We start from the raw sequence: 16,261 nt of genomic DNA on the forward strand, positions 1-16,261 counted from the left end.
TAGTTTCTCTAATGCAACAGAATTGCAAGTTTCATGGACTTCCATTGGAAGATCCTCATCAGTTCTTAGCTGAATTCTTGCAAATCTGTGACACTGTCAAGACTAATGGGGTAGACCCTGAGGTCTATAGACTTATGCTATTCCCTTCTGCTGTAAGAGACAGAGCTAGAACATGGTTGGACTCACAACCTAAAGAAAGCCTGGACTCATGGGAAAAGCTAGTCAATGCCTTCTTGGCAAAGTTCTTTCCACCTCAAAAATTGAGTAAGCTTAGAGTGGAAGTCCAAACCTTCAGACAGAAGGATGGAGAATCCCTCTATGAAGCTTGGGAAAGATACAAACAATTGATCAGAAAATGTCCTTCTGACATGCTTTCTGAATGGAGCATCATAGGTATTTTCTATGATGGTCTCTCTGAACTATCCAAGATGTCTTTGGATAGCTCTGCTGGAGGATCTCTTCATCTGAAGAAGACGCCTACAGAAGCTCAAGAACTAATTGAAATGGTTGCAAATAACCAATTCATGTACACTTCTGAAAGGAATCCTGTGAACAATGGGGCAAATCAGAAGAAAGGAGTTCTTGAGATTGATACTCTGAATGCCATATTGGCTCAGAATAAAATATTGACTCAACAAGTCAATTTGATTTCTCAAAGTCTGTCTGGAATGCAAAATGCGCCAAGCAGTACTAAGGATGCTTCATCTGAAGAAGAAGCCTATGATCCTGAGAACCCTTCAATGGAAGAGGTGAATTACTTAGGAGAACCCTATGGAAACACCTATAATTCTTCATGGAGAAATCACCCAAATTTCTCATGGAAGGATCAACAGAGACCTCAACAAGGTTTCAACAACAATAATGGTGGAAGAGACAGGTTTAGCAATGGCAAGCCTTTTCCATCATCTTCTCAGCAACAGACAGAGAATTCTAAGCAGAACCCCTCTGACTTAGCAACTATGGTCTCTGATCTAATCAACACCACTCAAAGTTTTATGACTGAAACAAGATCCTCCATCAGGAATTTGGAGGCACAAGTGGGACAGCTGAGCAAGAAAATTACTGAACTCCCTCCTAGTACTCTTCCAAGCAACACAGAAGAAAATCCAAAAGGAGAGTGCAAGGCCATCAACATGGCCGAATTTGGAGAGGAAGGAGAGGAAGTGAACGCCACTGAGGAAGACCTCAGTGGGCGTGCACTGACCTCCAATGAGTTCCCTAATGAGGAACCATGGGAATCTGAGGCTCAAAATGAGACCATAGAGATTCCATTGGACTTACTTCTGCCATTCATGAGCTCTGATGAGTATTCTTCCTCTGAAGAGGATGAGTATCTCACTGAAGAGCAAGTTGCTAAATACCTTGGAGCAATCATGAAGCTAAATGACAAGATATTTGGAAATGAGACTTGGGAGAATGAACCCCCTTTGCTCACCAAAGAACTGGATGACTTGTCTAGGCAGAAATTACCTCAAAAGAGACAAGATCCTGGGAAGTTTTCAATACCTTGTACCATAGGCACCATGACCTTCAAGAAGGCTCTGTGTGACTTAGGGTCAAGTGTAAACCTCATGCCTCTCTCTGTAATGGAGAAGCTAGGGATCTTTGAGGTGCAAGCTGCAAAAATCTCATTAGAGATGGCAGACAACTCAAGAAAACAAGCTCATGGACTTGTAGAGGATGTTTTGGTGAAGATTGAAGACCACTACATCCCTACTGATTTTATAGTCCTAGAGACTGGGAAGTGCATGGATGAAACCATCATCCTTGGCAGACCCTTCCTAGCCACAGCAAAGGCTGTGATTGATGTTGATAGAGGCGAACTGATCATTCAATTGAATGAAGAATCCTTTGTGTTTAAGGCTCAAGGATATCCCTCTGTCACCATGGAGAGGAAGCATGAAGAGCTTCTCTCAAATCAGAGTCAAAAAGAGCCCCACAGTCAAACTTTAGGTTTGGTGTTGGGAGGCCACAACCAAACTCTAAGTTTGGTGTTGAACCCCCATATTCAAACTCTAAGTTTGGTGTTGGGAGGTTTCAGCATTGCTCTGAGAAAATGTGAGGCTCCATGAGAGCCATCTGTCAAGCTACTGACATTAAAGAAGCGCTTGTTGGGAGGCAACCCAATGTTATATTTTATCTATTTTCTTTTGTTATTTTATGTTTTTTGTAGGTTGATGATCATGAGAAGTCACAAAATCAATTGAAAAAGCAAAAACAGAATGAAAAACAGGAAGAAAAACAGCACACCCTGGAGGAAGAACTTACTGGCGTTTAAACGCCAGTAAGGCTAGCAGATGGGCGTTTAACGCCCAGTCTGGCACCATTCTGGGCGTTTAACGCCAGAAAGGGGCACCAGACTGGCGTTAAACGCCAGGAAAGGGCAAGAACCTGGCGTTAAACGCCAGAAATGGGCACCAGCCCGGCGTTTAACGCCAGAATTGGCCCAAAACGTATTTTTGCATGCCATTTGGTGCAGGGATGACTTTTCCTTGACACCACAGGATCTGTGGAGTCCACAGGATCCCCACCAACCCCACCACTTCTCCCCCTCTTTGGCCGAACACAAAAGCCATTCCCTTCTTCCTCATTTCTTCTTCTTCTACTTTCTTCTTTCTTCTTTTGCTCGAGGACGAGCAAACCTTTTAAGTTTGGTGTGGTAAAAGCATTGCTTTTTGTTTTTCCATAACCATTTATGGCATCCAAGGCCGTAGAAACCTCTAGAAAGAGGAAAAGGAAGGCAAAAGCTTCTACCTCCGAGTCATGAGAGATGGAGAGATTCATCTCAAGGGTGCATCAAGACCACTTCTATGAAGTTGTGGCCATGAAGAAGGGTCAACTTTGATCAAAAAGTTGGACCAAGTCCTCATAGATATCTGTGAAGAGGACGCCCAATGGAAGAGAAATTCAAGAGGGAAGTCGGTTCAACTGAGAAGGCATGACCTCAAGCCCATCACAACTAAGGGTGGAGCACCAAGAACACTCCATCATCCTCCATGAAATTAGAGAAGACCAAAGAATCATGAGAGAGGAGCAACAAAGACAAGGAAGAGACATTGAGGAGCTCAAGCACTCCATAGGATCTTCAAGAGGAAGAAAGAGCCGCCATCACTAAGGTGGACCCGTTCTTTAATCTCCTTGTTCTTTAAATTCCTATTTTTCGAAAATTTAGTGCTTATGTTTATCCATGTTTGTATCTTATGATCATTAGTGTCTTAGTGTCTATGCCTTAAAGTTATGAATGTCCTATGAATCCATCACCTTTCTTAAAAGAAAACTGTTTTTATTACAAAAGAACAAGAAGTACAGGATTTCGAATTCATCTTTAAAACTAGCTTAATTAGTTTGATGTGGTGACAATACTTTTTGTTTTCTGAATGTATGCTTGAACAGTGCATATGTCTTTTGAATTTGTTGTTCATGAATGTTAAAATTGTTGGCTCTTGAAAGAATGATGAAAAAGGAGACATGTTACTGAGGATCTGAAAAATCATAAACATGATTCTTGAAGCAAGAAAAAGCAGTGAATACAAAAAAAAGGAAGAGAAAAAGAAGGAAAAAGAAAGAAATAAAGTTGTGATCCAAGGCAAAAAGAGTGTGCTTAAGAACCCTGGACACCTCTAATTGGGGACTTTAGCAAAGCTGAGTCACAATCTGAAAAGGTTCACCCAATTATGTGTCTGTGGCATGTATGTATCCGGTGGTAATACTGGAAGACAGAGTGCTTTGGGCCACGGCCAAGACTCAATAAGTAGCTGTGTTCAAGAATCATCATACTTAATTAGGTGAATCAATAACATTATCTGGATTCTGAGTTCCTAAAGAAGCCAATCATTCTGAATTTCAAAGGATAAAGTGAGATGCCAAAACTATTCGGAGGCAAAAAGCTACTAGTCCCGCTCATCTAATTTGGAGCTGAGTTTCATTGATAATTTGGAGTCTATAGTATATTCTCTTCTTTTTATCTTATTTGATTTTCAGTTGCTTGAGGACAAGCAACAATTTAAGTTTGGTGTTGTGATGAGCGGATAATTTGTACCCTTTTTGGCATTGTTTTTAGTATGTTTTTAGTAGTTTTAGTTAAGTTCTTAGTATATTTTTATTAGTTTTTAGTTAAAATTCACTTTTCTGGACTTTACTATGAGTTTGTGTGTTTTTCTGTGATTTCAGGTATTTTCTGGCTGAAATTGAGGGACCTGAGCAAAAATCTGATCCAGAGACTGAAAAGGACTGCAGATGCTGTTGGATTCTGACCTCCCTGCACTCGAAGTGGATTTTCTGGAGTTACAGAAACCCAATTGGCACGCTCTCAATGGCGTTGGAAAGTAGACATCCTGGGCTTTCCAGCAATATATGATAGTCTATACTTTGCCCAAGATTTGATGGCCCAAACCGGCGTTCAAAGTCACCCTCAGAAATTCCAGCGTTAAACGCCGGAACTGGCACCTAAATGGGAGTTAAACGCCCAAACTGGCATAAAAGCTGGCGTTTAACTCCAAGAAGAGTCTCTACACGAAATTGCTTCATTGCTCAGCCCAAGCACACACCAAGTGGGCCCGGAAGTGGATTTTTATGTCATTTACTCATCTATGTACACCCTAGGCCACTAGTTTTCTATATATAGGACCTTTTACTATTGTATTTTCATCTTTTGATCACTTTAGATCTCTAGATCATCTTGGTTCTTCTGGTTCCCTCTCTGGGGCCGAAACCAATGATCACTCTTGTTCTTATGTATTTTCAACGGTGGAGTTTCTACACACCATAGATTAAGGTGTGGAGCTCTGCTGTACCTCGAGTATTAATGCAATTACTATTGTTCTTCTATTCAATTCCGCTTGTTCTTTGTCCAAGATATCACTTGCTCTTCAACTTGATGAATGTGATGATCCGTGACACTCATCATCATTCTCACCTATGAACAAGGTGACTGACAACCACTCTTGTTCTACAAGCAAGCAAGGCTCTAGTGTTTATCTCTTGGATTCCTGATACACGATGCATGGTTGATCGCCTGACAACCGAGTGCTCGCCTGACAAACGAGCCAGCCATTCCGTGAGATCAGAGTCTTCGTGGTATAGGCGAGAACTGATGGCGGCATTCAAGAGAATCCGGAAGGTCTAACCTTGTCTGTGGTATTCTGAGTAGGATTCAATGATTGAATGACTGTGACGTGCTTCAAACTCCTAGCAGGCGGGGCGTTAGTGACAGACGCAAAAGAATCACTGGATTCTATTCCGGCCTGACCGAGAACCGACAGCTGATTAGCCATATGCTGTGACAGAGCATAGGAACATTTTCACTGAGAGGATGGGAGGTAGCCACTGACAACGGTGAAACCCTTGCATAAGCTTGCCATGGAAAGGAATAAGAAGGATTGGATGAAGACAGTAGGAAAGCAGAGAGACGGAAGGGAAGGCATCTTCATACGCTTATCTGAAGTTCCTACCAATGAATTACATAAGTACCTCTATCTTTATCTTTATGCTTTATTCGTATATCACTATACCCATTTGAGTCTGCCTGACTAAGATTTACAAGGTGACCATAGCTTGCTTCATACCAACAATCTCCGTGGGATCGACCCTTACTCGCGTAAGGTTTATTACTTGGACGACCCAGTGCACTTGCTGGTTAGTTGTGCAAAGTTGTGTAGTGATCACAATTTCGCGCACCAAAAGTCTAAACCTTGTCTGTGGTATTCCGAGTAGGATTCAGGGATTGAATGATTGTGACGAGCATCAAACTCGCGATTGTTGGGCGAGATGACAAACGCAAAAGAATCAATGGATTCTATTCCGACATGATCGAGAACCGACAGATGATTAGCCGTGCTGTGACAGAGCATTTGGACCATTTTCACTGAGAGGATGGGATGTAGCCATTGATAACGGTGATGCCCTACATACAGCTTGCCATGGAAAGGAGTAAGAAGGATTGGATGAAGGCAGTAGGAAAGCAGAGATTCAGAAGGAGCACAGCATCTTCATACACCTATCTGAAATTCCCACCAATGATTTACATAAGTATTTTTATCTTTATTTTCTGTTTATTTATTATTATTATTCGAAAACTCCATAACCATATATTATCCGCCTAACTAAGAATTTCAAGATGACCATAGCTTGCTTCATACCAACAATCTCCGTGGGATCGACCCTTACTCACGTAAGGTTTACTACTTGGACGACCTAGTGCACTTGCTGGTTAGTTTTGCGAGGTTGTGAAGAAAGTGCTGAGTTATAAACGCGCATACCAAGTTGAATGCTATTGTTGATGATCACAATTTCGTGCACCACACCCCCTCCCTTTAAATCCATATTCGGCCTCCCTCCTCTCATCCACCATTCGATACTAGCTCTCCTTCTATCCCTCTCCTTTCCTTTCTTTTGCTTGAGGACAAGGAAACCTCTATGTTTGGTGTGTTTATCCGTGATCACTAAACCATACCCACTAAGATCATGGCTCCTAAAGGAAAACAACCCACTCCAAGAGGCAAGAAAGAGAGTATTCCAAAACCACTTTGGAATCAAGGGAAGTTCTTAACCAAAGAACATTTAGACCATTACTACAAAATAATGGGTCTAAGATTAGTGATCCCGAAAGTTAAATTCGATCTGAAAGAAGACGAATATCCGGAGATCCAAGAGCAAATTCGAAACAGGACCTGGGAAGTCCTAGCTAATCCTGAAACAAAGGTGGGAAGAAACATGGTTTAGGAATTCTACGCTAACATGTGGCAAACAGACAGGCAGAAAATATCTGGAACTGCTCTCTATGACTATCAGACCTTGGTCAGAGGAAAGATTGTTCACATCCACCCTAACAAAATCAGGGAGATCTTTAAGCTACCTCAGCTGAAAGATGACCCAGACTCCTTTAATAGGAGAATGATGAGAACAAATAAGGGCCTGGACAAGATTCTAGAGGACATATGCCTCCCTGGAACCAGGTGCGTGGACCACCAACACCAAGGCTGTCCCAAATCAACTCAAGAGAGAAGATCTCAAATCAGTCGCCAGAGGCTGGCTGGACTTCATTGGGCATTCTATACTGCCCACTAGCAACCGCTCTGAAGTCACCATTAAAAGAGCATTGATGATCCACTGCATTATATTGGGAAGAGAAGTGGAAGTTCATCAGCTGATTTCGTGTGAACTTTACATAATTGCAAACAAGAACTCCAAAGATGCCAAATTGGCTTATCCAAGCTTAATCTCTATGCTATGTAAAGATGCTGGAGTGAAGATGGGAATAACTGAGTATATCTCAGTTGAGCGACCAATCACCAAAACAAGAGGAGAGCACAGGAATTCTTCCCGGAAATCCCTCAAATTGAATACTGAGAGCATCTTGAAGCATCTGTTACCAAGTTGCAAGAAGCTATGGACCAAATAAAGGAAGAACAGAATAATCAAAATAGCATGCTTTGCAAATTGCTTGGGGAACAAGAAGAGCAAAGGCGTGACTTGAAGGAACTTAAGCGTCAAAAATTATCTCTTGAAGGACCAAGCACCCTACAGACTAGAGTAACATTTACTTCCCAAAATAAAGGTTGTTGAGTCCTAATCTTAGCTTTAACTATGTGATAGTTGTTCTTATAGGAATTTACCTTAGAAGTTATATATGAGTAGTAGTAATTAGTATATCTATTTTAATTTTATTCCCAATTAAGTTATAATTTATTTTTCTCATCATCATCAAACATGAATAAAATAGTAGATTTTTAGAATAAAGAGGCAATTTAATTTTTTTGAGTTCTTAATAAGGAAAATTCTAATTATTTATATATGATGGCAATACTTTTTATCTTCTGAATGAATGCTTGAACAGTGCATATTTTTTATATTGAATTTCATGAATGTTAAAATTGTTGGCTCTTAAAAGAATGATGAATAAGAGAAATATTATTGATGATCTGAAAAATCATGAAATTGATTCTTGAAGCAAGAAAAAGCAGTGAAAAAAAAAAAAGAATCATTGGATAAAGAAAAAGAAAAAGCCAATAACCCTTAAAACCAAAAGGCAAGGGTGAAAAAGATCAAAGGCTTTGAGCATCAATGGATAGGAGGGCCCAAGGAAATAAATCCAGGCCTAAGTGGCTAAATCAAGCTGTCCCTAACCATGTGCTTATGGCATGCAGGTCCAAGTGAAAAGCTTGAGACTGAGTGGTTAAATTCGTGATCCAAAGCAAAAGAGTGTGCTTAAGAACTCTGGACACCTCTAATTGGGGATTTTAGTAAAGCTAAGTCACAATCTGAAAAGGTTCACCCAATTATGTGTTTGTGGCATTTATGTATCCAGTGGTAATACTGGAAAATAAAGTGCTTAGGGCCACAGCCAAGACTTATAAAGTAACTGTGTTCAAGAATCAATATACTAAACTAGGAGAATCAATAATATTATCTAAATTCTGAGTTCCTATGGATGCCAATTATTCTGAATTTCAAAGGATAAAGTGAGATGCCAAAACTGTTCAAAAGCAAAAAGCTACTAGCCCTGCTCATCTAATTAGAATCTGAGCTTCACTAAAACTCTGAGATATTATTGCTTCTTGATTTCTTTTTATCCTATTTTATTTATCTAGTTGCTTGGGGACAAGCAACAGTTTAAGTTTGGTGTTGTGATGAGCGGATATTTTATACGCTTTTTTGGGGTAATTTCATGTAAATTTTAGTATGTTTTAGTTAGTTTTTAGTAGATTTTTATTAGTTTTTAGGAAAAAATCATATTTCTGGACTTTACTGTGAGTTTGTGTATTTTTCTGTGATTTCAGGTATTTTCTGGCTGAAATTGAGGGAGCTGGACAAAAATTTGATTTAGGCTAAAAAAGGACTACTGATGCTGTTGGATCCCTGCACTCGGAATGGATTTTTTGGAGTAACAGGAGTCAAATTGGCGCGCTCTTAATTGGGTTGAAAAGTAGACATCTAGGGCTTTTCAGAAATATATAATAGTCCATACTTTGCGCTAAAATAGACAATGTAAACTGGAGTTCAACGCCAGTTCCATGTTGTATTCTAGCGTTCAGCGCCAGAAACAGGTTGCAAGTTGGAGTTGAACGCCAGAAAGAGGTTACAACCTGACGTTTAACTCCAGAAACAGCCCAAACACGTGATAAGCTCAAGTCTCAGCCCCAGCACACACCATGTGGGCCCCAGAAGTGGATTTCTGGACTATCTATCTTAGTTTACTCATTTTCTGTAAACCTAGGTTACTAGTTTAGTATTTAAACAACTTTTAGAGACTTATTTTGTATCTCATGACATTTTTAGATCTGAACTTTATACTTTTTGACGGCATGAGTCTCTAAACTCCATTGTTGGGGGTGAGGAGCTCTGCAGCATCTCGATGAATTAATGCAATTATTTCTGTTTTCTATTCAAACACGCTTGTTTCTATCTAAGATGTTCATTCGCGCTTTAATATGAAAAAGGTGTTGATCCGTGACACTCATCACCATTCCCAATCCATGAGCGTTTGCCTGACAACCACCTCTGTTCTACATTAGATTGAATGAGTATCTCTTAGATTCCTTAATCAGAATCTTCGTGGTATAAGCTAGAACCCTTTGGCGGCCACTCTTGAGAATCTAAAAAGTCTAAACCTTGTCTATGGTATTCCGAGTAGGATTCAAGGATTGAATGGCTGTGACGAGCTTCAAACTTACGATTGTTGGGCATGATGATAAACGCAAAAGAATCAATGGATTCTATTCTGACATGATCGAGAACCAACAGATGATTAGCCGTGCTGTGACAGAGCATTTGGACCATTTTCACTGAGAGGATGGGAAGTAGCCATTGACAACGGTGACGCCCTACATACAGCTTGCCATGGAAGGAGCCTTGCATGTTTGAAAGTGAGGAAGCATTATGTTACAGGAATTCAGAAGACAAAGCATCTCCAAAACTCCAACATCTTCTCCATTATTACATAATAAGTATTTATTTCATGCTCTTTTACTTTTTACAATTAAAACTAAGAATCATTATTGATATTATATCCTGACTAAGAGTTACAAGATAACCATAGCTTGCTTCAAGCCAACAATCTCCGTGGGATCGACCCTTACTCACGTAAGGTATTACTTGGACGACCCAGTGCACTTGCTGGTTAGTGGTACGAGTTGTGAAAAATGTGATTTACATTTTCGTGCACCATTCATACTTGGATTTCCTCGGAACCTTAATAGAGGAATAAGGAAATCATGCTAGAAATGCTTTCTCATGCTAGATTAGGTTGGGGGTTGGATGGATATCATGACATGTAATCCTACCAATACTTTGATCTATGAAGGTGTGTGGTATAATCAGTGGCCAAACTTTATCTCTTCTCATGAGCAATTAAATCAAGGAATTGGGCAATTGTTCAAGCTTAGAGATACTGGATTGCCAAGGAATTGTGATCCAATCACCTAAGATTACCAAGGAGATCAATGAATGCATTGATTGAGGAAGAGATGAGAATGAACTTGATTCAGAGAATGCAATATCTCTTGATCCCAATGTTCATTTTATTTTTAGTTCTGCATTTTCTTTATAGTCATTTACTTTCCTACACTTTACATTTCCAGCACTTTACTTTCTTGTACTTTACATTCTTGTCATTTTACTTTTTTGCGCTTTCCTTTTTTGTTATTTACATTTCCTGTTGATCATCACTTCAATATGAACCATCTAACTAGGCTAGTTAATCAACCATTGATTGCTTAATACGTTAATCCTTGTGGGATCAACCTCACTCTTTAGTGAGTTTTATTACTTGATACGACCCGCTAAACTTGCCGGTAGATATTACGAAGGAATTAATTTTTTCCGTATCATATTTTTGGCGCCGTTGCCGGGGATTAATTGTGATTAACAAACTATCGGTTGGTTGACTACCTAGATTAGACATTTTTCTTTCTATTCATTTAATTGCTTTTGTTCTTTATTTTTCATGCTCTTTTGCTGTTTTTATTAATGCCTCACCAAGAAACCCCTGCTCGTGACATCTCTGGGTCTTGGTGATTATGTTATTAATACAACAGCTTGTTTTATTTAGCTTTCTGTCAAATAAATTGGCATATGGTTACATTCTAAGTTTGGTGTTGCCTTGCAACAATCTGTTTTCAATCTTTCTAGATACTTGCATCAATTCCAAAAGAAAGTATCACACTAAGTTTGGTGTGCCACTTATTTTTTTATGCAATGCATCCAGCAACACCACTTGTTTGTATAGTCATAATGCCTTTGCTTCTTAGGCCTACAGTGTTATCTTTAATTTTTGCTTGCTTAACAACATGCATTACTCACATTTCAGTGTGTAAGACATTCATGAACCATCATAGATCCCATCACCACTGTTTTAATTGTTGCTGTAGTATAAGAAATCATCCTAAGTTGGTGTGGGAAGGGAGAAAGTAGGAGGTAAATGACAACAACAATGAAGATGAACTAAAAGGTGGTAAAGTTCCTTTTTCTCTTATTTATTTTCAGTATTTTCAATTGCATGATTGTCTTCTATCTTCTTCTTATGTATGTGTGATTGCTCCTTATGAATAAGCATAGTTTGATGTTTGAATTGTGACATGTTGCTATGATATCATGATTGCCATCTTGAATTATGTGAACCCAAAGCAATTTAGTTTCATGATCATAAACAAACAAGGTCATTAAAGAAGAACTTAGCATGGACATATTGATGCTACGATTTTAGGAAATTGCACGATCGGCAAAAATTCCTTCCGGCAAGTGCACCGGTTATCGTCAAGTAAAAACTCACAATAGAGTGAGGTCGAATCCCACAAGGATTGGTTGAGTGAGCAATTCGAATTAGAAGTGTGTTCTAGTTGAGCGGAATCAAGATTTAGATGAGAATTGCGGAATGTAAAATTGGCGGGAAACGTAAATGGTAAGAAATTGAAATTGCGGAATCTTAAATTGCATGAATTAAAGAGCGAGAAGCTAAATTGCTGAAATTAAAAAGGGATCGGAGTGATTGCATGAATTTAATTGCAGAATGTAAAGAGAAAGTGGTAGATCAGAAATGGGGAATTCATTGGGTTTCAGGAGATATTGAGATCTCCGAATCAAAACATTTTTATCCCTTCCTCAACCAATGCGTTCATTGAATTTTGCTTGGCAATCTTATATGATTGGATCCCAATCCCTTGGTTCACCAATTCTCTCTAAAAACAAACAAATTCCCAATCCCTTGGTTTAAATGTTCATAAGAAGAGATGACGCTCGATCACTGATTATACCACACAGTTTCATGAACCACAATTTGGTAGGATTACATGTCACAATATCCATCCAAACCCCAATCCAATTCACTTTGAGAAAGCTTCTCTAGCATGAATCCTCCATTCCTTTCCCAAGGTTCCGAAGGATTCCAATTATGGATAGTTTCTTTCCCAAGACAACTAACCAATGGAATTAGATCGAGAAGCTTTCTAACAAAAATTCAAGAGAAAAGATTGAAGAAGAAGATAAAAACTATTATTGATTCATTGAATTACAATAGAGCTCCCTAACCCAATGAAAGGGCGTTTAGTGAGTCATAGCACTGAATTCAATTACAAAAAGTATGAAAACTAGAAAAATGATCCAAAGTCCTCCTTACTAACTTAAATTCTATCCTATTTATACACTTTCTAAATTGAGCTTCTGTTGTGTTTCTTGGGCTTTGAGGCCTTTTCCTGATTTCCTTTTGCTTTGGGTTTATGATCCATAATCCTGATGAGGCTGCTGATCCAATTCAGTAACATTCATTGAGCCAACTTAGTGATAATCAAGTAATGACACATGACTCAACAAATTGAAATTCCAGACTCATCAATTCTTTAGGCCCAATCCCATAAACCATGATATTCAATTGGGTTTCATACCAGAGTACGTTTGAGTTAATGTTTGTGCTCAAATGCTAACTTAAAACTACAATATCTTTGGCCCAGAAACCTTTTCAAATAGTGGCGTTTAAAAACTGCAATATCTTTGGCCCAGAAACCTTTTCAAATAGTGGCGTTTAAGTTGCAGTTTAAGCTTAAACTGCAACTTAAATGCCAGACACTTCCAGTGATGCCTTTTGTGGAAGCACGTTTAAGTTCCAGTTTAAGCTTAAACTGGAACTTAAACGTTGGACACTCCTTGAGGTGGTATAACTCAAGCACGTTTAAGCTTCAGTTTAAGGTTAAACTGAAGCCTAAACGTGGAAATAGAAGAAAGCAACCATGGAGGGTAAAGTAGTCGAACACGTTTAAGCTTCAGTTTAAGGTTAAACTGAAGCTTAAACGTGGAAATGGAAGAAAGCAACCCTGGAGTGTGGAATGGTCGAACACGTTTAAGCTTCAGTTTAAGGTTAAACTGAAGCCTAACGTGGAAATGAAGAAAGCAACCCTGGAGGAGAATTTTGGTCGAACACGTTTAAGCTCCAGTTTAAGGTTAAACTGGAGCTTAAACGTGGAAATGGCTCCCTGGTGCATTTCTCATTTCTGGCGTTTAACTTCCAGTTTAAGGTTAAACTGGAGGTTAAACGCCACTTTCAGCTTTTCCTCAGCTTTCATGATTTTGGCGTTTAAGCTCCAGTTTAAGCTTAAACTGGAGCTTAAACGCCACTGATAGTTCCCAGCATTATATGGCTTGGCAGTTTAAGTTCCAGTTTAAGCTTAAACTGGAACTTAAACTCCACATGTGATATTCAAGCTTCCTTTATTGATTTTGTTGCTTCCTTGCCTAGCCTCTTCTTCCCTAAAATCATCCAAACAACTGCATCAAAGTCTTGCAAAATTTCATGAGAAATCTTCCATTCATAGCATTCAAGTAATATAACTAAAAACTCATGGAATTTGCATCAAAATCATACTGTTTGGATGGTTCATTGCTTTGTTATTCATTTAACCATTCTTGGTTACTTTAAGCTCAAGAAAATGCATAAAACAACTAAAACTAACAGAAAAATGCTAGTGAAACTAGCCTAAGATGCCTTGGCATCACAACACCAAACTTAATACTTGCTTGTCCCTAAGCAAGTCCTGAGTTATTTGAGAAGAAAGTATGAAACAGAAAGCAATTGCATTGGCTATATTAGCAAGCATTTGAAGTTCATCAGAAGGGTTTTATGCAGAAAGTTGCAGCATCACTTTTTCATTCTTATCAGGTAAGATTATCACTTTTTCATTGCATCCATCAAACACTGCTATGGCCTCTTGTTATTCTTATGTCCTTGGCACTTTTCCTTTCTTTGTTTTTCTTTTTCTTAGAGCTCCTTTGCTCCTTGTTTGCTCAGTGTCATGTGTTGCACAAGCCTTTGGCATTTTCTTTTTCTTATCAGTGCACTACACATATCCACTACAGGCATTTTAGTTCACATTTCTTCTTGAGACATTAGTGCCCAGCACCTCTTTGTGTGACTAAATGTTTTGTATTTAGGTTGCTCTTGATAATGGACTTTTGGTTGATAATCCCGGGTTAGTTAACCCAAGTTACCAAGTGTTGAAACACTCCTCAGAACCTATTCATCCAAGCATATCCTTAATACATAAACACCACAGGCATTTGTCTCAAAAGTTCAAACCATTGGTGCCTAGCTTATTTTCTCAATTTTTTTGCTTTTTGGTTGCCCTTTTTCAGTGGCTTTTTCTTCTTCTTTTTCTTTCTTTTTCATGGCCAAAGACATTTATTCATCAAGATCCATAGACAGTATTCAAACTTCTACACAAAAATGATAATTCTACACTCAATTTCCAGTGATCTGACTAAACAATCAAGCATGCATACCACCACTTAATTCTACTTGATTTGTCACTAATTGAGCCAAGTTACTTTTGTTCAAACTTTTCTTTTATTTTTGGAAACAGAACAAACATGGCAAGCATTTGTTTAAGAAGGTGAAGTTATATCCAAACATCTAGGCATTCACTTTATTCAAAGCATTAAACAGACAAACATACTAGAAATTTCAAATAAAACTTAAATGACTTAAAATGAAAGAAAGCTCATAAAGACAATTCACAAACTATTATTTGATTATTAAGGAGCAAGACCACCTCTCATTTGTTGCTTGGTTTTTCTTGATTCTTGGGGTCCTGCTTCTTCTTTCTTCTTGCCTCTTTTTGCCCACTTGTACTTCCTTTGTCTTTTCTTATGAGCTTTGTCCAGAATCCAGCTTTTTTCATTGTTTCTTCCACTCTTTCTTCAAGGATCATTGCCTTGTTCATTTCTCCTTCTTTCCTCCCCTTGAAATACTCATCAAAAGCTGGGAATGCTGGGTCCATCTTGTGTAGATGTTCCCCTATGTAGTTAAGCTTGATTTGAGAACTGATGTTGTAATCAGCTTGAACTGCATATCTTGCATTCTGCAAAGTGGTGGCTTCCTTGATTGCCAAGATATTATCATCTTGGTGTTGGCCTATGTGGCTGAGGGATTCCTGTAATTGTAAATTCTGTTCCCTTTGCAGATCTAGGAATCTTGATTCAAAGTTCCTTTGCATGTCCATCATTTTTAGGTGAAAGTCCTCGTGCTTCTCTTGAGACCTCATGTATTGTTGAGACATTCCTTCTATGATTTCCTGCATTCTGCTCATATCCATGGGGTCTCTGGGAACTTGTTGCCTTCTTTCTGGATTTCCTTGCTCTTCTTGCTCTTCTTCTCTTTCTTGCTCTGCTTCTTGCTCTTCTTCTCTTTCTTGCTCTGCTTCTTGCTCCCCTTCTGCTTGTTGCCCTTCTTCATTTCTTCTTTTTGTATGTCTTGGAGCAATTGGGCCAAGAGTCATTCTGTGAGCAGTCATGGCCATTCCAGGATATAGCCAATTAGGTCTTGCATCTTCAAGTGGTACTTGGGCCTCGATGCATAGTCTGATGATGGTGCTAGGGAAGTGGAGCCAGGAGTCAGGGTCACTTTTCTCACTAAACTCTTGTATCTGTTCAGCAATGAGTTTATGAACTTTGATCTCTCCTCCCATCATAATGCAATGTAGCAAGACGGCTCTTTTAGGGAGTATTTCTGAAGAGTTTGCAGTGGGTAGGATGGATCTCCTAACTATTTCATACCACCCTTTAGCTTCAGGTGTTAGGTCTCCCCTTCTCAAGATTCTTGGAGCCCCTTTTGTTTTTCTCACCCATTCAGCTCTGATGGCACAAAGGTCTTCAGCAATAGTCAGATAGTCAGGTTCTCCTATCATCCTATCCTCATAACTTGCTTGGCTGAAACGTATGTTTTTCAGGCCAAGAGTTTTCATGATTGCCTTGGGGCTGAAGTCAACTTCCACCCCTCTCA

General features: G+C 39.1%; 1 non-coding gene across 1 annotated transcript; it reads right to left on the minus strand.

Moving 5' to 3' along the window:
- Positions 1 to 266: 266 nt before the first annotated feature.
- On the minus strand, positions 267 to 374 carry LOC130972656 (small nucleolar RNA R71). Its single transcript, XR_009083820.1, has one exon. It is a non-coding gene; the product is annotated as a small nucleolar RNA R71 (small nucleolar RNA).
- Between the last annotated feature and the right edge of the window lie 15,887 nt (positions 375 to 16,261).

Source organism: Arachis stenosperma, chromosome 3 (genome assembly GCF_014773155.1).
Source record: "Arachis stenosperma cultivar V10309 chromosome 3, arast.V10309.gnm1.PFL2, whole genome shotgun sequence".
In the NCBI taxonomy this organism is placed as follows: Eukaryota; Viridiplantae; Streptophyta; class Magnoliopsida; order Fabales; family Fabaceae; genus Arachis; species Arachis stenosperma.